Below are 21,295 nucleotides of genomic sequence, written 5' to 3' on the forward strand. Positions count from 1 at the left end.
CTTAAGTACAAGAATAGAGACTCTTCTTACAGTCGGTGCTTTGACATTCCCTGTGAGACCAGTATTAGTTTCCGATACACCACTCCAGGTTCAATGTATTCCTTGGACCTTCACATTGACGTTGAAACACAGAAATCGCATCGGAATTAAATACAAAAGGCGCAATGCCGCCTTAAGTACAAGAATAGAGACTCTTCTTACAGTCGGTGGTTTGAGCATTCCCTGTGAGACCAGTATTAGTTTCTAATACACCACTGCATGTTCAATGTATTCCTTGGACCTTCACATTGACGATGAAACACAGAAATCGCATCGGAATTAATTACAAAAGGCACAATGCCGTCATAAGTACAAGAATAGAGACTCTTCTTACAGTCGGTGCTTTGAGCATTCCCTGTGAGATCAGTATTAGTTTCCGATACACCACTGCAGGTTCAATGTATTCCTTGGACCTTCACATTGACGATGAAACACAGAAATAGCATCGGAATTAAATACAAAAGGTGCAATGCCGCCTTAAGTACAAGAATAGAGACTCTTCTTACAGTCGGTGCTTTGAGCATTCCCTGTGAGACCAGTGTTAGATTCGAATACACCACTGCAGGTTCAATGTATTCCTTGCAACTTCACATTGACGATGAAACACAGAAATCGCATCGGAATTAAATACAAAAGGCGCAATGCCGCCTTAAGTACAAGAATAGAGACTCTTCTTACAGTCGGTGCTTTGAGCATTCCCTGTGAGACCAGAATTAGTTTCCGATACACCACTCCAGGTTCAATGTATTCCTTGGACATTCACATTAACGATGAAACACAGATATCGCATCGGAATGAAATACAAAAGGCAAACTGCCGCGTAAGTACAAGAATAGAGACTCTTCTTACAGTCGGTTTTTTTAGAATTCCCTGTGAGACCAGTATTAGCTTCCGATACACCTCCGCAGGTTCAATGTATTCCTAGGACCTTCACATTGACGATGAAACACAGAAATCGCATCGGAATTAAATACAAAAGGCGCAATCCCGCCTTAACTACAAGAATAGAGACTCTTCTTACAGTCGGTGCTTTGAGCATTCCCTGTGAGACCAGAATTAGTTTTCCGATACACCACTCCAGGTTCAATGTATTCCTTGGACATTCACATTGACGATGAAACACAGAAATCGCATCGGAATTAAATACAAAAGGCACAATGCCGTCTTAAGTACAAGAATAGAGACTCTTATAACAGTCGGTGATTTCAGCTTTCCCTGTGAGACCAGTATTAGTTTCCGACACACCTCAGCAGGTTCAATGTACTCCTAGGACCTTCACATTGACGATGATACACAGAAATCGCATCGGAAATAAATACAAAACGCACAATGCCACCTTAAGTACAAGAATAGAGACTCTTCTTACAGTCGGTGCTTTGAGCATTCCCTGTGAGACCAGTATTAGTTTCCGATACACCACTCCAGGTTCAATGTATTCCTTGGACCTTCACATTGACGTTGAAACACAGAAATCGCATCGGAATTAAATACAAAAGGCGCAATGCCGCCTTAAGTAAAAGAATAGAGACTCTTCTTACAGTCGGTGATTTGAGCATACCCTGTGAGACCAGTATTAGTTTCTAATACACCACTGCAGGTTCAATGTATTCCTTGGACCTTCACATTGACGATGAAACACAGAAATCGCATCGGAATTAATTACAAAAGGCACAATGCCGTCATAAGTACAAGAATAGAGACTCTTCTTACAGTCGGTGCTCTGAGCATTCCCTGTGAGACCAGTATTAGTTTCCGATACACCACTGCAGGTTCAATGTATTCCTTGGACCTTCACATTGACGATGAAACACAGAAATAGCATCGGAATTAAATACAAAAGGTGCAATGCCGCCTTAAGTACAAGAATAGAGACTCTTCTTACAGTCGGTGCTTTGAGCATTCCCTGTGAGACCAGTATTAGATTCCAATACACCACTGCAGGTTCAATGTATTCCTTGCAACTTCACATTGACAATGAAACACAGAAATCGCATCGGAATTAAATACAAAAGGCGCAATGCCGCCTTAAACACAAGAATGGAGACTCTTCTTACAGTCGGTGCTTTGAGCATTCCCCGTGAGACCAGAATTAGTTTCCGATACACCACTCCAGGTTCAATGTATTCCTTGGACATTCACATTAACGATGATACACAGATATCGCATCGGAATGAAGTACAAAAGGCAAACTGCCGCGTAAGTACAAGAATAGAGACTCTTCTTACAGTCGGTGCTTTCAGAATTCCCTGTGAGACCAGTATTAGCTTCCGATACACCTCTGCTGGTTCAATGTATTCCTAGGACCTTCACATTGACGGTGAAACACAGAAATCGCATCGGAATTAAATACAAAAGACACAATGCCGTCTTAAGTACAAGAATAGAGACTCTTCTTACAGTCGGTGCTTTCAGCATTCCCTGTGAGACCAGTAGTAGTTTCCGATACACCTCAGCAGGTTCAATGTATTCCTAGGACCTTCACATTGACGATGAAACACAGAAATCGCATCGGAATTAAATACAAAAGGCAAACTGCCGCGTAAGTACAAGAGTAGAGACTCTTCTTACAGTCGGTGCATTCAGAATTCCCTGTGAGACCAGTATTAGCTTCCGATACACCTCCGCAGGTTCAATGTATTCCTAGGACCTTCACATTGACGATGAAACACAGAAATCGCATCGGAATTAAATACAAAAGGCGCAATGCCGCCTTAACTACAAGAATAGAGACTCTTCTTACAGTCGGTGCTTTGAGCATTCCCTGTGAGACCAGAATTAGTTTTCCGATACACCACTCCAGGTTCAATGTATTCCTTGGACATTCACATTGACGATGAAACACAGAAATCGCATCGGAATTAAATACAAAAGGCACAATGCCGTCTTAAGTACAAGAATAGAGACTCTTATAACAGTCGGTGATTTCAGCTTTCCCTGTGAGACCAGTATTAGTTTCCGACACACCTCAGCAGGTTCAATGTACTCCTAGGACCTTCACATTGACGATGAAACACAGAAATCGCATCGGAAATAAATACAAAACGCACAATGCCACCTTAAGTACAAGAATAGAGACTCTTCTTACAGTCGGTGCTTTGAGCATTCCCTGTGAGACCAGTATTAGTTTCCGATACACCACTCCAGGTTCAATGTATTCCTTGGACCTTCACATTGACGTTGAAACACAGAAATCGCATCGGAATTAAATACAAAAGGCGCAATGCCGCCTTAAGTAAAAGAATAGAGACTCTTCTTACAGTCGGTGATTTGAGCATTCCCTGTGAGACCAGTATTAGTTTCTAATACACCACTGCAGGTTCAATGTATTCCTTGGACCTTCACATTGACGATGAAACACAGAAATCGCATCGGAATTAATTACAAAAGGCACAATGCCGTCATAAGTACAAGAATAGAGACTCTTCTTACAGTCGGTGCTCTGAGCATTCCCTGTGAGACCAGTATTAGTTTCCGATACACCACTGCAGGTTCAATGTATTCCTTGGACCTTCACATTGACGATGAAACACAGAAATAGCATCGGAATTAAATACAAAAGGTGCAATGCCGCCTTAAGTACAAGAATAGAGACTCCTCTTACAGTCGGTGCTTTGAGCATTCCCTGTGAGACCAGTATTAGATTCCAATACACCACTGCAGGTTCAATGTATTCCTTGCAACTTCACATTGACAATGAAACACAGAAATCGCATCGGAATTAAATACAAAAGGCGCAATGCCGCCTTAAGTACAAGAATAGAGACTCTTCTTACAGTCGGTGCTTTGAGCATTCCCCGTGAGACCAGAATTAGTTTCCGATACACCACTCCAGGTTCAACGTATTCCTTGGACATTCACATTAACGATGATACACAGATATCGCATCGGAATGAAGTACAAAAGGCAAACTGCCGCGTAAGTACAAGAATAGAGACTCTTCTTACAGTCGGTGCTTTCAGAATTCCCTGTGAGACCAGTATTAGCCTCCGATACACCTCTGCTGGTTCAATGTATTCCTAGGACCTTCACATTGACGGTGAAACACAGAAATCGCATCGGAATTAAATACAAAAGACACAATGCCATCTTAAGTACAAGAATAGAGACTCTTCTTACAGTCGGTGCTTTCAGCATTCCCTGTGAGACCAGTAGTAGTTTCCGATACACCTCAGCAGGTTCAATGTATTCCTAGGACCTTCACATTGACGATGAAACACAGAAATCGCATCGGAATTAAATACAAAAGGCAAACTGCCGCGTAAGTACAAGAATAGAGACTCTTCTTACAGTCGGTGCATTCAGAATTCCCTGTGAGACCAGTATTAGCTTCCGATACACCTCTGCTGGTTCAATGTATTCCTAGGACCTTCACATTGACGGTGAAACACAGAAATCGCATCGGAATTAAATACAAAAGGCACAATGCCGTCTTAAGTACAAGAATAGAGACTCTTCTTACAGTCGGTGCTTTCAGCACTCCCTGTGAGACCAGTATTAGATTCCGATACACCTCAGCAGGTTCAATGTATTCCTAGGACCTTCACATTGACGATGAAACACAGAAATCGCATCGGAATTAAATACAAAAGGCAAACTGCCGCGTAAGTACAAGAATAGAGACTCTTCTTACAGTCGGTGTTTTCAGCATTCCCTGTGAGACCAGTATTAGTTTCCGATACACCACTGCAGGTTCAATGTATTCCTTGGACCTTCACATTGACGATGGAACACAGAAATCGCATCGGAAATAAATACAAAAGGCACAATGCCACCTTAATTACAAGAATAGAGACTCTTCCTTCAGTCGGTGCTTTGAGCATTCCCCGTGAGACCAGTATTAGCTTCCGATACACCACTCCAGTTTCAATGTATTCCTTGGACCTTCACATTGACGGTGAAACACAGAAATCGCATCGGAATTAATTACAAAAGGCACAATGCCGTCATAAGTACAAGAATAGAGACTCTTCTAACAGTCGGTGCTTTGAGCATTCCCTGTGAGACCAGTATTAGTTTCCGATACACCTCAGCAGGTTCAATGTATTCCTAGGACCTTCACATTGACGATGAAACACAGAAATCGCATCGGAATTAAATACAAAAGGCAAACTGCCGAGTAAGTACAAGAATAGAGACTCTTCTTGCAGTCGGTGCTTTCAGCATTCCCTGTGAGACCAGTATTAGTTTCCGATACACCTCAGCAGGTTTAATGTATTCGTAGGACCTTCACATTGACGATGAAACACAGAAATCGCATCGGAATTAAGTACAAAAAGCACAATGTCGCATTAAGTACAAGAATAGAGACCCTTCTTACAGTCGGTGCTTTGAGCATTCCCTGTGAGACCAGAATTAGTTTCCGATACACCACTCCAGGTTCAATGTATTCCTTGGACCTTCACATTGACGATGAAACACAGAAATCGCATCGGAATGAAATACAAAAGGCAAACTGCCGCGTAAGTACTAGAATAGAGACTCTTCTTACAGTCGGTGCTTTCAGCATTCCCTGTGAGACCAGTTTTAGTTTCCGATACACCTCAGCAGGTTCAATGTATTCCTTGCAACTTCACATTGACGGTGAAACACAGAAATCGCATCGGAATTAAATACAAAAGGCGCAATGCCGCCTTAAGTACAAGAATAGAGACTCTTCTTACAGTCGGTGCTTTGAGCATTCCCTGTGAGACCAGAATTAGTTTCCGATACACCACTCCAGGTTCAATGTATTCCTTGGACATTCACATTAACGATGAAACACAGATATCGCATCGGAATGAAATACAAAAGGCAAACTGCCGCGTAAGTACAAGAATAGAGACTCTTCTTACAGTCGGTTTTTTTAGAATTCCCTGTGAGACCAGTATTAGCTTCCGATACACCTCCGCAGGTTCAATGTATTCCTAGGACCTTCACATTGACGATGAAACACAGAAATCGCATCGGAATTAAATACAAAAGGCGCAATCCCGCCTTAACTACAAGAATAGAGACTCTTCTTACAGTCGGTGCTTTGAGCATTCCCTGTGAGACCAGAATTAGTTTTCCGATACACCACTCCAGGTTCAATGTATTCCTTGGACATTCACATTGACGATGAAACACAGAAATCGCATCGGAACTAAATACAAAAGGCACAATGTCGTCTTAAGTACAAGAATAGAGACTCTTATAACAGTCGGTGATTTCAGCTTCCCCTGTGAGACCAGTATTAGTTTCCGACACACCTCAGCAGGTTCAATGTACTCCTAGGACCTTCACATTGACGATGAAACACAGAAATCGCATCGGAAATAAATACAAAACGCACAATGCCACCTTAAGTACAAGAATAGAGACTCTTCTTACAGTCGGTGCTTTGAGCATTCCCTGTGAGACCAGTATTAGTTTCCGATACACCACTCCAGGTTCAATGTATTCCTTGGACCTTCACATTGACGTTGAAACACAGAAATCGCATCGGAATTAAATACAAAAGGCGCAATGCCGCCTTAAGTAAAAGAATAGAGACTCTTCTTACAGTCGGTGATTTGAGCATTCCCTGTGAGACCAGTATTAGTTTCTAATACACCACTGCAGGTTCAATGTATTCCTTGGACCTTCACATTGACGATGAAACACAGAAATCGCATCGGAATTAATTACAAAAGGCACAATGCCGTCATAAGTACAAGAATAGAGACTCTTCTTACAGTCGGTGCTCTGAGCATTCCCTGTGAGACCAGTATTAGTTTCCGATACACCACTGCAGGTTCAATGTATTCCTTGGACCTTCACATTGACGATGAAACACAGAAATAGCATCGGAATTAAATACAAAAGGTGCAATGCCGCCTTAAGTACAAGAATAGAGACTCTTCTTACAGTCGGTGCTTTGAGCATTCCCTGTGAGACCAGTATTAGATTCCAATACACCACTGCAGGTTCAATGTATTCCTTGCAACTTCACATTGACAATGAAACACAGAAATCGCATCGGAATTAAATACAAAAGGCGCAATGCCGCCTTAAACACAAGAATAGAGACTCTTCTTACAGTCGGTGCTTTGAGCATTCCCCGTGAGACCAGAATTAGTTTCCGATACACCACTCCAGGTTCAATGTATTCCTTGGACATTCACATTAACGATGATACACAGATATCGCATCGGAATGAAGTACAAAAGGCAAACTGCCGCGTAAGTACAAGAATAGAGACTCTTCTTACAGTCGGTGCTTTCAGAATTCCCTGTGAGACCAGTATTAGCTTCCGATACACCTCTGCTGGTTCAATGTATTCCTAGGACCTTCACATTGACGGTGAAACACAGAAATCGCATCGGAATTAAATACAAAAGACACAATGCCGTCTTAAGTACAAGAATAGAGACTCTTCTTACAGTCGGTGCTTTCAGCATTCCCTGTGAGACCAGTAGTAGTTTCCGATACACCTCAGCAGGTTCAATGTATTCCTAGGACCTTCACATTGACGATGAAACACAGAAATCGCATCGGAATTAAATACAAAAGGCAAACTGCCGCGTAAGTACAAGAATAGAGACTCTTCTTACAGTCGGTGCATTCAGAATTCCCTGTGAGACCAGTATTAGCTTCCGATACACCTCCGCAGGTTCAATGTATTCCTAGGACCTTCACATTGACGATGAAACACAGAAATCGCATCGGAATTAAATACAAAAGGCGCAATGCCGCCTTAACTACAAGAATAGAGACTCTTCTTACAGTCGGTGCTTTGAGCATTCCCTGTGAGACCAGAATTAGTTTTCCGATACACCACTCCAGGTTCAATGTATTCCTTGGACATTCACATTGACGATGAAACACAGAAATCGCATCGGAATTAAATACAAAAGGCACAATGCCGTCTTAAGTACAAGAATAGAGACTCTTATAACAGTCGGTGATTTCAGCTTTCCCTGTGAGACCAGTATTAGTTTCCGACACACCTCAGCAGGTTCAATGTACTCCTAGGACCTTCACATTGACGATGAAACACAGAAATCGCATCGGAAATAAATACAAAACGCACAATGCCACCTTAAGTACAAGAATAGAGACTCTTCTTACAGTCGGTGCTTTGAGCATTCCCTGTGAGACCAGTATTAGTTTCCGATACACCACTCCAGGTTCAATGTATTCCTTGGACCTTCACATTGACGTTGAAACACAGAAATCGCATCGGAATTAAATACAAAAGGCGCAATGCCGCCTTAAGTAAAAGAATAGAGACTCTTCTTACAGTCGGTGATTTGAGCATTCCCTGTGAGACCAGTATTAGTTTCTAATACACCACTGCAGGTTCAATGTATTCCTTGGACCTTCACATTGACGATGAAACACAGAAATCGCATCGGAATTAATTACAAAAGGCACAATGCCGTCATAAGTACAAGAATAGAGACTCTTCTTACAGTCGGTGCTCTGAGCATTCCCTGTGAGACCAGTATTAGTTTCCGATACACCACTGCAGGTTCAATGTATTCCTTGGACCTTCACATTGACGATGAAACACAGAAATAGCATCGGAATTAAATACAAAAGGTGCAATGCCGCCTTAAGTACAAGAATAGAGATTCCTCTTACAGTCGGTGCTTTGAGCATTCCCTGTGAGACCAGTATTAGATTCCAATACACCACTGCAGGTTCAATGTATTCCTTGCAACTTCACATTGACAATGAAACACAGAAATCGCATCGGAATTAAATACAAAAGGCGCAATGCCGCCTTAAGTACAAGAATAGAGACTCTTCTTACAGTCGGTGCTTTGAGCATTCCCCGTGAGACCAGAATTAGTTTCCGATACACCACTCCAGGTTCAATGTATTCCTTGGACATTCACATTAACGATGATACACAGATATCGCATCGGAATGAAGTACAAAAGGCAAACTGCCGCGTAAGTACAAGAATAGAGACTCTTCTTACAGTCGGTGCTTTCAGAATTCCCTGTGAGACCAGTATTAGCTTCCGATACACCTCTGCTGGTTCAATGTATTCCTAGGACCTTCACATTGACGGTGAAACACAGAAATCGCATCGGAATTAAATACAAAAGACACAATGCCATCTTAAGTACAAGAATAGAGACTCTTCTTACAGTCGGTGCTTTCAGCATTCCCTGTGAGACCAGTAGTAGTTTCCGATACACCTCAGCAGGTTCAATGTATTCCTAGGACCTTCACATTGACGATGAAACACAGAAATCGCATCGGAATTAAATACAAAAGGCAAACTGCCGCGTAAGTACAAGAATAGAGACTCTTCTTACAGTCGGTGCATTCAGAATTCCCTGTGAGACCAGTATTAGCTTCCGATACACCTCTGCTGGTTCAATGTATTCCTAGGACCTTCACATTGACGGTGAAACACAGAAATCGCATCGGAAATAAATACAAAAGGCACAATGCCACCTTAATTACAAGAATAGAGACTCTTCCTTCAGTCGGTGCTTTGAGCATTCCCCGTGAGACCAGTATTAGCTTCCGATACACCACTCCAGTTTCAATGTATTCCTTGGACCTTCACATTGACGGTGAAACACAGAAATCGCATCGGAATTAATTACAAAAGGCACAATGCCGTCATAAGTACAAGAATAGAGACTCTTCTAACAGTCGGTGCTTTGAGCATTCCCTGTGAGACCAGTATTAGTTTCCGATACACCTCAGCAGGTTCAATGTATTCCTAGGACCTTCACATTGACGATGAAACACAGAAATCGCATCGGAATTAAATACAAAAGGCAAACTGCCGAGTAAGTACAAGAATAGAGACTCTTCTTACAGTCGGTGCTTTCAGCATTCCCTGTGAGACCAGTATTAGTTTCCGATACACCTCAGCAGGTTCAATGTATTCGTAGGACCTTCACATTGACGATGAAACACAGAAATCGCATCGGAATTAAGTACAAAAAGCACAATGTCGCCTTAAGTACAAGAATAGAGACCCTTCTTACAGTCGGTGCTTTGAGCATTCCCTGTGAGACCAGAATTAGTTTCCGATACACCACTCCAGGTTCAATGTATTCCTTGGACCTTCACACTGACGATGAAACACAGAAATCGCATCGGAATGAAATACAAAAGGCAAACTGCCGCGTAAGTACTAGAATAGAGACTCTTCTTACAGTCGGTGCTTTCAGCATTCCCTGTGAGACCAGTTTTAGTTTCCGATACACCTCAGCAGGTTCAATGTATTCGTAGGACCTTCACATTGACGATGAAACACAGAAATCGCATCGGAATTAAATACAAAAGGCGCAAAGCCGCCATAACTACAAGAATAGGGACTCTTCTTACAGTCGGTGCTTTGAGCATTCCCTGTCAGCACAGACTTAGTTTCCGATACACCACTCCAGGTCCAATGTATTCCTTGGACATTCACATTGAAGATGAAACAAAGAAATCGCATCGGAATTAAATACAAAAGGCACAATGCCGTCTTAAGTACAAGAATAGAGACTCCTCTTACAGTCGGTGCTTTCAGCTTTCCCTGTGAGACCAGTATTAGTTTCCGATACACCTCAGCAGTTTCAATGTATTCCTTGGACCTTCACATTGACGATGAAACACAGAAATCGCACCGGAATTAATTACAAATGGCACAATGCCGTCATAAGTACAAGAATAGAGACTCTTCTTACAGTCGGTGCTTTGTGCATTCCCTTTGAGACCAGTATTTGTTTCTGATGCACCACTGCAGGTTCAATGTATTCCTTGGACCTTCACATTGACGATGAAGCACAGAAATCGCTTCGGAATTAATTACAAAAGGCACAATGCCGTCATAAGTACAAGAATAGATACGCTTCTTACAGTCGTTGCTTTGAGCATTCCCTGTGAGACCAGTATTAGTTTCCGATACACCACTGCAGGTTCAATGTATTCCTTGGACCTTCACATTGACGATGAAACACAGAAATCGCATCGGAATTAAATACAAAAGTTGCAATGCCGCCTTAAGTACAAGAATAGAGACTTTTTTTACAGTCGGTGTTTTGAGCACTCCCTGTGAGACCAGTATTAGTTTCCGATATACCACTGCAGGTTCAATGTATTCCTTGCACCTACACATTGACGATGAAACACAGAAATCGCTTCGGAATTGAATACAAAATGCGCAATGGCGCTTTAAGTACAAGAATAGAGACTCTTCTTAGAGTCTGTGCATTGAGCATTCCCTTTGAGACCAGTATTAGTTTCTGATAAACCACTGTAGGTTCAAAGTATTCCTTGGACCTTCACATTAACGATGAAACACAGAAATCGAATCGGAATTAAATACAAAAGGCTCAATGCCGTCTTAAGTACAAGAATAGAGACTTTTCTCACAGTTGGTGCTATGAGCATTACCTGTGAGACCAGTATTAGTCTCCGATACACCACTGCAGGTTCAATGTATTCCTTGGACCTTCACATTGACGATGAAACACAGAAATCGCATCGGAATTAAATACAAAAGACGCAATGTCGCCTTAAGTACAAGAATAGAGTCTCCTCTTACAGTCGGTGCTTTGAGCATTCCCTGTGATACCAGTATTAGTTTCCGATACACCACTGCAGGTTCAATGTATTCCTTGGACCTCCACATTGACAATGATACACAGAAATCGCATCGGAATGAAATACATTAGGCACAATGCCGTCTTAAGTACAAGAATAGAGACTCTTCCTACAGTCGGTGCTTTCAGCATTCCCTGTGAGACCAGTATTAGTTTCCGATACACCTCAGCAGGTTCAATGTATTCCTAGGACCTTCACATTGACGATGAAACACAGAAATCGCATCGGAATTAAATACAAAAGGCACAATGTCGCCTTAAGTACAAGAATAGAGACTCTTCTTACAGTCGGTGCTTTGAGCATTCCCTGTGAGACCAGTATTAGCTTCCGATACACCACTACAGGTTCAATGTATTCCTTGGACCTTCGCTTTGACGATGAAACACAGAAATCGCATCGGAATTAAATACAAAAGTTGCAATGCCGCCTTAAGTACAGGAATAGAGACTTTTCTTACAGTCGGTGTTTTGAGCACTCCTTGTGAGACCAGTATTAGTTTCCGATATACCACTGCAGGTTCAATGTATTCCTTGCACCTACACATTGACGATGAAACACAGAAATCGCATCGGAATTAAATACAAAATGCGCAATGGCGCTTTAAGTACAAGAATAGAGACTCTTCTTACAGTCGGTGCATTGAGCATTCCCTTTGAGACCAGTAGTAGTTTCCGATACACCACTGCAGGTTCAATGTATTCCTTGGACCTTCACATTGACAATGAAACACAGAAATCGCATCGGAATTAAATACAAAAGGCGAAATGCCGCCTTAAGTACAAGAATAGAGACTCTTCTTACAGTCGGTGCTTTGAGCATTCCCTGTGAGACCAGTATTAGTTTCTGATACACCACTGCAGGTTCAATGTATTCCTTGGACCTTCACATTGACGATAAACACAGAAATCGCATAGGAATTAATTACAAAAGGCACAATGCCGTCATAAGTACAAGAATAGAGACTCTTCTTACAGTCGTTGCTTTGAGCATTCCCTGTGAGACCAGTATTAGATTCCGATACACCACTGCGGGTTCAATGTATTCCTTGGACCTTCACATTGACGATGAAACTCAGAAATCGCATCGGAATTAAATACAAAAGGTGCAATGCCGCCTTAAGTACAAGAATAGAGACTCTTCTTACAGTCGGTGCTTTGAGCATTCCGTGTGAGACCAGTATTAGTTTCCGATACACCACTGCTGGTTCAATGTATTCCTTGCACCTTCACATTGACGATGAAACACAGAAATCGCATCGGAATTAAATACAAAAGGCGCAATGCCGCCTTAAGTACAAGAATAGAGACTCTTCTTACAGTCGGTGGTTTGAGCATTCCCTGTGAGACCAGAATTAGTTTCCGATAAACCACTCCAGGTTCAATGTATTCCTTGGACATTCACATTAACGATGAAACACGGATATCGCATCGGAGTGAAATAAAAAAGGCAAACTGCCGCGTAAGTACAAGAATAGGGACTCTTCTTACAGTCGGTGCTTTCAGAATTCCCTGTGAGACCAGTATTAGCTTCCGATACACCTCTGCAGGGTCAATGTATTCCTAGGACCCTCACACTGACGGTGAAACACAGAAATCGAATCGGAAATAAATACAAAAAGCACAATGTCGCCTTAAGTACAAGAATAGAGACTCTTCTTACAGTCGGTGCTTTGAGCATTCCCTGTGAGACCAGTATTAGTTTCCGATACACCACTGCAGGTTCAATGTATTCCTTGGACCTTCACATTGACGATAAAACACAGAAATCGCATCGGAATTAAATACAAAAGGCACAATGCCGTCTTAAGTACAAGAATAGAGACTCTTCTTACAGTCGGTGCTTTCAGCATTCCCTGTGAGACCAGTATTAGTTTCCGATACACCTCAGCAGGTTCAATGTATTCCTAGGACCTTCACATTGACGATGAAACACAGAAATCGCATCGGAATTAAATACAAAGGGCACAATGTCGACTTAAGTACAACAATAGAGACTCTTCTTACAGTCGGTGCTTTGAGCATTCCCTGTGAGACCAGTATTAGATTCCAATACACCACTGCAGGTTCAATGTATTCCTTGCAACTTCACATTGACGATGAAGCACAGAAATCGCATCGGAATTAAATACAAAAGGCGAAATGCCGCCTTAAGTACAAGAATAGAGACTCTTCTTACAGTCGGTGCTTTGAGCATTCCCTGTGAGACCAGAATTAGTTTCCGATACACCACTCCAGGTTCAATGTATTCCTTGGACATTCACATTAACGATGAAACACAGATATCGCATCGGAATGAAATACGAAAGGCAAACTGCCGCGTAAGTACAAGAATATAGACTCTTCTTACAGTCGGTGCTTTCAGAATTCCCTGTGAGACCAGTATTAGCTTCCGATACACCTCTGCAGGTTCAATGTATTCCTAGGACCTTCACATTGACGATGAAACACAGAAATCGCATCGGAATTAAATACAAAAGGCGCAATGCCGCCTTAACTACAAGAATAGAGACTCTACTTACAGTCGGTGCTTTGAGCATTCCCTGTGAGACCAGAATTAGTTTCCGATACACCACTCCAGGTTCAATGTATTCCTGGGACATTCACATTGACGATGAAACACAGAAATCGCATCGGAAATAAATACAAAAGGCACAATGCCACCTTAAGTACAAGAATAGAGACTTTTCTTACAGTCGGTGTTTTGAGCACTCCTTGTGAGACCAGTATTAGTTTCCGATATACCACTGCAGGTTCAATGTATTCCTTGCACCTACACATTGACGATGAAACACAGAAATCGCATCGGAATTAAATACAAAATGCGCAATGGCGCTTTAAGTACAAGAATAGAGACTCTTCTTACAGTCGGTGCATTGAGCATTCCCTTTGAGACCAGTAGTAGTTTCCGATACACCACTGCAGGTTCAATGTATTCCTTGGACCTTCACATTGACAATGAAACACAGAAATCGCATCGGAATTAAATACAAAAGGCGAAATGCCGCCTTAAGTACAAGAATAGAGACTCTTCTTACAGTCGGTGCTTTGAGCATTCCCTGTGAGACCAGTATTAGTTTCTGATACACCACTGCAGGTTCAATGTATTCCTTGGACCTTCACATTGACGATAAACACAGAAATCGCATAGGAATTAATTACAAAAGGCACAATGCCGTCATAAGTACAAGAATAGAGACTCTTCTTACAGTCGTTGCTTTGAGCATTCCCTGTGAGACCAGTATTAGATTCCGATACACCACTGCGGGTTCAATGTATTCCTTGGACCTTCACATTGACGATGAAACTCAGAAATCGCATCGGAATTTAATACAAAAGGTGCAATGCCGCCTTAAGTACAAGAATAGAGACTCTTCTTACAGTCGGTGCTTTGAGCATTCCCTGTGAGACCAGTATTAGTTTCCGATACACCACTGCTGGTTCAATGTATTCCTTGCACCTTCACATTGACGATGAAACACAGAAATCGCATCGGAATTAAATACAAAAGGCGCAATGCCGCCTTAAGTACAAGAATAGAGACTCTTCTTACAGTCGGTGGTTTGAGCATTCCCTGTGAGACCAGAATTAGTTTCCGATAAACCACTCCAGGTTCAATGTATTCCTTGGACATTCACATTAACGATGAAACACGGATATCGCATCGGAGTGAAATAAAAAAGGCAAACTGCCGCGTAAGTACAAGAATAGGGACTCTTCTTACAGTCGGTGCTTTCAGAATTCCCTGTGAGACCAGTATTAGCTTCCGATACACCTCTGCAGGGTCAATGTATTCCTAGGACCCTCACACTGACGGTGAAACACAGAAATCGAATCGGAAATAAATACAAAAAGCACAATGTCGCCTTAAGTACAAGAATAGAGACTCTTCTTACAGTCGGTGCTTTGAGCATTCCCTGTGAGACCAGTATTAGTTTCCGATACACCACTGCAGGTTCAATGTATTCCTTGGACCTTCACATTGACGATAAAACACAGAAATCGCATCGGAATTAAATACAAAAGGCACAATGCCGTCTTAAGTACAAGAATAGAGACTCTTCTTACAGTCGGTGCTTTCAGCATTCCCTGTGAGACCAGTATTAGTTTCCGATACACCTCAGCAGGTTCAATGTATTCCTAGGACCTTCACATTGACGATGAAACACAGAAATCGCATCGGAATTAAATACAAAGGGCACAATGTCGACTTAAGTACAACAATAGAGACTCTTCTTACAGTCGGTGCTTTGAGCATTCCCTGTGAGACCAGTATTAGATTCCAATACACCACTGCAGGTTCAATGTATTCCTTGCAACTTCACATTGACGATGAAGCACAGAAATCGCATCGGAATTAAATACAAAAGGCGAAATGCCGCCTTAAGTACAAGAATAGAGACTCTTCTTACAGTCGGTGCTTTGAGCATTCCCTGTGAGACCAGAATTAGTTTCCGATACACCACTCCAGGTTCAATGTATTCCTTGGACATTCACATTAACGATGAAACACAGATATCGCATCGGAATGAAATACGAAAGGCAAACTGCCGCGTAAGTACAAGAATATAGACTCTTCTTACAGTCGGTGCTTTCGGAATACCCTGTGAGACCAGTATTAGCTTCCGATACACCTCTGCAGGTTCAATGTATTCCTAGGACCTTCACATTGACGATGAAACACAGAAATCGCATCGGAAATAAATACAAAAGGCACAATGCCACCTTAATTACAAGAATAGAGACTCTTCCATCAGTCGGTGCTTTGAGCATTCCCCGTGAGACCAGTATTAGCTTCCGAAACACCACTCCAGTTTCAATGTATTCCTTGCACCTTCACATTGACGTTGAAACACAGAAATCGCATCGGAATTAATTACAAAAGGCACAATGCCGTCACAAGTACAAGAATAGAGACTCTTCTTACAGTCGGTGCTTTGAGCATTCCCTGTGAGACCAGTATTAGTTTCCGATACACCTCAGCAGGTTCAATGTATTCCTAGGACCTTCACATTGACAATGAAACACGGAAATCGCATCGCAATTAAATACAAAAGGCAAACTGCCGCGTAAGTTCAAGAATAGAGACTCTTCTTACAGTCGGTGCATTCAGCATTCCCTGTGAGACCAGTATTAGTTTCCGATACACCTCAGCAGGTTCAATGTATTCGTAGGACCTTCACATTGACGATGAAACACAGAAATCGCATCGGAATTAAATACAAAAAGCACAATGTCGCCTTAAGTACAAGAATAGAGACTCTTCTTACAGTCGGTGCTTTGAGCATTCCCTGTGAGACCAGAATTAGTTTCCGATACACCACTCCACGTTCAATGTATTCCTTGGACCTTCACATTGACGATGAAACGCAGAAATAGCATCGGAATGAAATACAAAAGGCAAACTGCCGCGTAAGTACAAGAATAGAGACTCTTCTTACAGTCGGTGCTTTGAGCATTCCCTGTGAGACCAGTTTTAGTTTCCGATACACCTCAGCAGGTTCAATGTATTCGTAGGACCTTCACATTGACGATGAAACACAGAAATCGCATCGGAATTAAATACAAAAAGCACAATGTCGCCTTAAGTACAAGAATAGTGACTCTTCTTACAGTCGGTGCCTTGAGCATACCCTGTGAGACCAGTATTAGTTTCCGATACACCACTGCAGGTTCAATGTAATCCTTGGACCTTCACATTGACGATGAAACACAGAAATCGCATCGGAATGAAATACAAAAGGCAAACTGCCGCATAAGTACAAGAATAGAGACTCTTCTTACAGTCGGTGCTTTCAGCATTCCCTGTGAGACCAGTATTAGTTTCCGATACACCTCAGCAGTTTCAATGTATTCCTAGGACCTTCACATTGACGATGAAAAACAGAAATCGCATCGGAAATAAATACAAAAGGCACAATGCCACCTTAAGTACAAGAATAGAGACTCTTCTTACAGTCGGTGGTTGGAGCATTCCCTGTGAGACCAGTATTAGTTTCCGATACACCACTCCAGGTTCAATGTATTCCTTGGACCTTAACATTGACATTGAAACACAGAAATCGCATCGGAATTAAGTAGAAAAGGCGCAATGCCGCCTTAAGTACAAGAATAGAGACGCTTCTCACAGTCGGTGCTTTGAGCATTCCCTGTGAGACCAGTATTAGTTTCTAATACACCACTGCAGGTTCAATGTATTCCTTGGACCATCACATTGACGATGAAACAACGAAATCGCATCGGAATTAATTACAAAAGGCACAATGCCGTCATAAGTACAAGAATAGAGACTCTTCTTACAGTCGGTGCTTTGAGCATTCCCTTTGGGACCAGTATTTGTTTCTGATACACCACTGCAGGTTCAATGTATTCCTTGGACCTTCACATTGACGATGAAGCACAGAAATCGCATCGGAATTAATTACAAAAGGCACAATGCCGTCATAAGTACAAGAATAGATACTCTTCTTACAGTCGGTGCATTAAGCATTCCCTCTGAGACCAGTAGTAGTTTCTGATACACCACTGCAGGTTCAATGTATTCCTTGGACATTCACATTGACAATGAAACACAGAAATCGCATCGGAATAAAATAAAAAAGGCGAAATGCCGCCTTAAGTACTAGAATAGAGACTCTTCTTACAGTCGGTGCTTTGAGCATTCCCTGTGAGACCAGTATTAGTTTCCGATACACCACTCCAGGATCAATGTATTCCTTGGACTTTCACATTGACGTTGAAGCACAGAAGTCGCATCGGAATTAAATACAAAAGTTGCAATGCCGCCTTAAGTACAAGAATAGAGTCTTTTCTTACAGTCGGTGTTTTGAGCACTCCTTGTGAGACCAGTATTAGTCTCCGATATACCACTGCAGGTTCAATGTATTCCTTGCACCTACACATTGACGATGAAACACAGAAATCGCATCGGAATTAAATACAAAATGCGCAATGGCGCTTTAAGTACAAGAATAGAGACTCTTCTTACAGTCGGTGCATTAAGCATTCCCTTTGAGACCAGTATTAGTTTCCGATACACCACTACAGGTTCAATGTATTCCTTGCACCTTCACATTGACGATGAAACACAGAAATCGCGTCGGAATTAAATACAAAACGCGCAATGCTGCCTTAAGTACAAGAATAGAGACTCTTCTTACAGTCGGTGCTTTGAGCATTCCCTTTGAGACCAGTAGTAGTTTCTGATACACCACTGCAGGTTCAATGTATTCCTTGGACCTTCACATTGACAATGAAACACAGAAATCGCATCGGAATAAAATAAAAAAGGCGAAATGCCGCCTTAAGTACTAGAATAGAGACTCTTCTTACAGTCGTTGCTTTGAGCATTCCCTGTGAGACCAGTATTAGATTCCGTTACACCACTGCAGGTTCAATGTATTCCTTGGACCTTCACATTGACGATGAAACACAGAAATCGCATCGGAATTATATACAAAAGTTGCAATGCCGCCTTAAGTACAAGAATAGAGACTTTTCTTACAGTCGGTGTTTTGAGCACTCCCTGTGAGACCAGTATTAGTTTCCGATATACCACTGCTGGTTCAATGTATTCCGTGCACCTACACATTGACGGTGAAACACAGAAATCGCTTCGGAATTAAATACAAAACGCGCAATGCTGCCTTAAGTACAAGAATAGAGACTCTTCTTACAGTCGGTGGTTGGAGCATTCCCTGTGAGACCAGTATTAGTTTCCGATACACCACTCCAGGTTCAATGTATTCCTTGGACCTTAACATTGACATTGAAACACAGAAATCGCATCGGAATTAAGTAGAAAAGGCGCAATGCCGCCTTAAGTACAAGAATAGAGACTCTTCTTACAGTCGGTGCTTTGAGCATTCCCTGTGAGACCAGTATTAGTTTCTAATACACCACTGCAGGTTCAATGTATTCCTTGGACCATCACATTGACGATGAAACAACGAAATCGCATCGGAATTAATTACAAAAGGCACAATGCCGTCATAAGTACAAGAATAGAGACTCTTCTTACAGTCGGTGCTTTGAGCATTCCCTTTGGGACCAGTATTTGTTTCTGATACACCACTGCAGGTTCAATGTATTCCTTGGACCTTCACATTGACGATGAAGCACAGAAATCGCATCGGAATTAATTACAAAAGGCACAATGCCGTCATAAGTACAAGAATAGATACTCTTCTTACAGTCGGTGCATTAAGCATTCCCTCTGAGACCAGTAGTAGTTTCTGATACACCACTGCAGGTTCAATGTATTCCTTGGACATTCACATTGACAATGAAACACAGAAATCGCATCGGAATAAAATAAAAAAGGCGAAATGCCGCCTTAAGTACTAGAATAGAGACTCTTCTTACAGTCGGTGCTTTGAGCATTCCCTGTGAGACCAGTATTAGTTTCCGATACACCACTCCAGGATCAATGTATTCCTTGGACTTTCACATTGACGTTGAAGCACAGAAGTCGCATCGGAATTAAATACAAAAGTTGCAATGCCGCCTTAAGTACAAGAATAGAGTCTTTTCTTACAGTCGGTGTTTTGAGCACTCCTTGTGAGACCAGTATTAGTCTCCGATATACCACTGCATGTTCAATGTATTCCTTGCACCTACACATTGACGATGAAACACAGAAATCGCATCGGAATTAAATACAAAATGCGCAATGGCGCTTTAAGTACAAGAATAGAGACTCTTCTTACAGTCGGTGCATTAAGCATTCCCTTTGAGACCAGTATTAGTTTCCGATACACCACTACAGGTTCAATGTATTCCTTGCACCTTCACATTGACGATGAAACACAGAAATCGCGTCGGAATTAAATACAAAACGCGCAATGCTGCCTTAAGTACAAGAGTAGAGACTCTTCTTACAGTCGGTGCTTTGAGCATTCCCTTTGAGACCAGTAGTAGTTTCTGATACACCACTGCAGGTTCAATGTATTCCTTGGACCTTCACATTGACAATGAAACACAGAAATCGCATCGGAATAAAATAAAAAAGGCGAAATGCAGCCTTAAGTACTAGAATAGAGACTCTTCTTACAGTCGTTGCTTTGAGCATTCCCTGTGAGACCAGTATTAGATTCCGTTACACCACTGCAGGTTCAATGTATTCCTTGGACCTTCACATTGACGATGAAACACAGAAATCGCATCGGAATTATATACAAAAGTTGCAATGCCGCCTTAAGTACAAGAATAGAGACTTTTCTTACAGTCGGTGTTTTGAGCACTCCCTGTGAGACCAGTATTAGTTTCCGATATACCACTGCTGGTTCAATGTATTCCTTGCACCTACACATTGACGGTGAAACACAGAAATCGCTTCGGAATTAAATACAAAATGCGCAATGGCGCTTTAAGTACAAGAATAGAGACTCTTCTTACAGTCTGTGCATTGAGCATTCCCTTTGAGACCAGTATTAGTTTCTGAAAAACCACTGTAGGTTCAATGTATTCCTTGGACCTTCACATTAACGATGAAACACAGAAATCGAATCGGAATTAAATACAAAAGGCTCAATGCCGTCTTAAGTACAAGAATAGAGACTCTTCTCTCAGTTGGTGCTATGAGCATTACCTGTGAGACCAGTATTAGTTTCCGATACACCACTGCAGGTTCAATGTATTCCTTGGACCTTCACATTGACGATGAAACACAGAAATCGCATCGGAATTAAATACAAAAG

This window comes from Schistocerca americana, chromosome 6 (assembly GCF_021461395.2).
Source record: "Schistocerca americana isolate TAMUIC-IGC-003095 chromosome 6, iqSchAmer2.1, whole genome shotgun sequence".
NCBI lineage: Eukaryota > Metazoa > Arthropoda > Insecta > Orthoptera > Acrididae > Schistocerca > Schistocerca americana.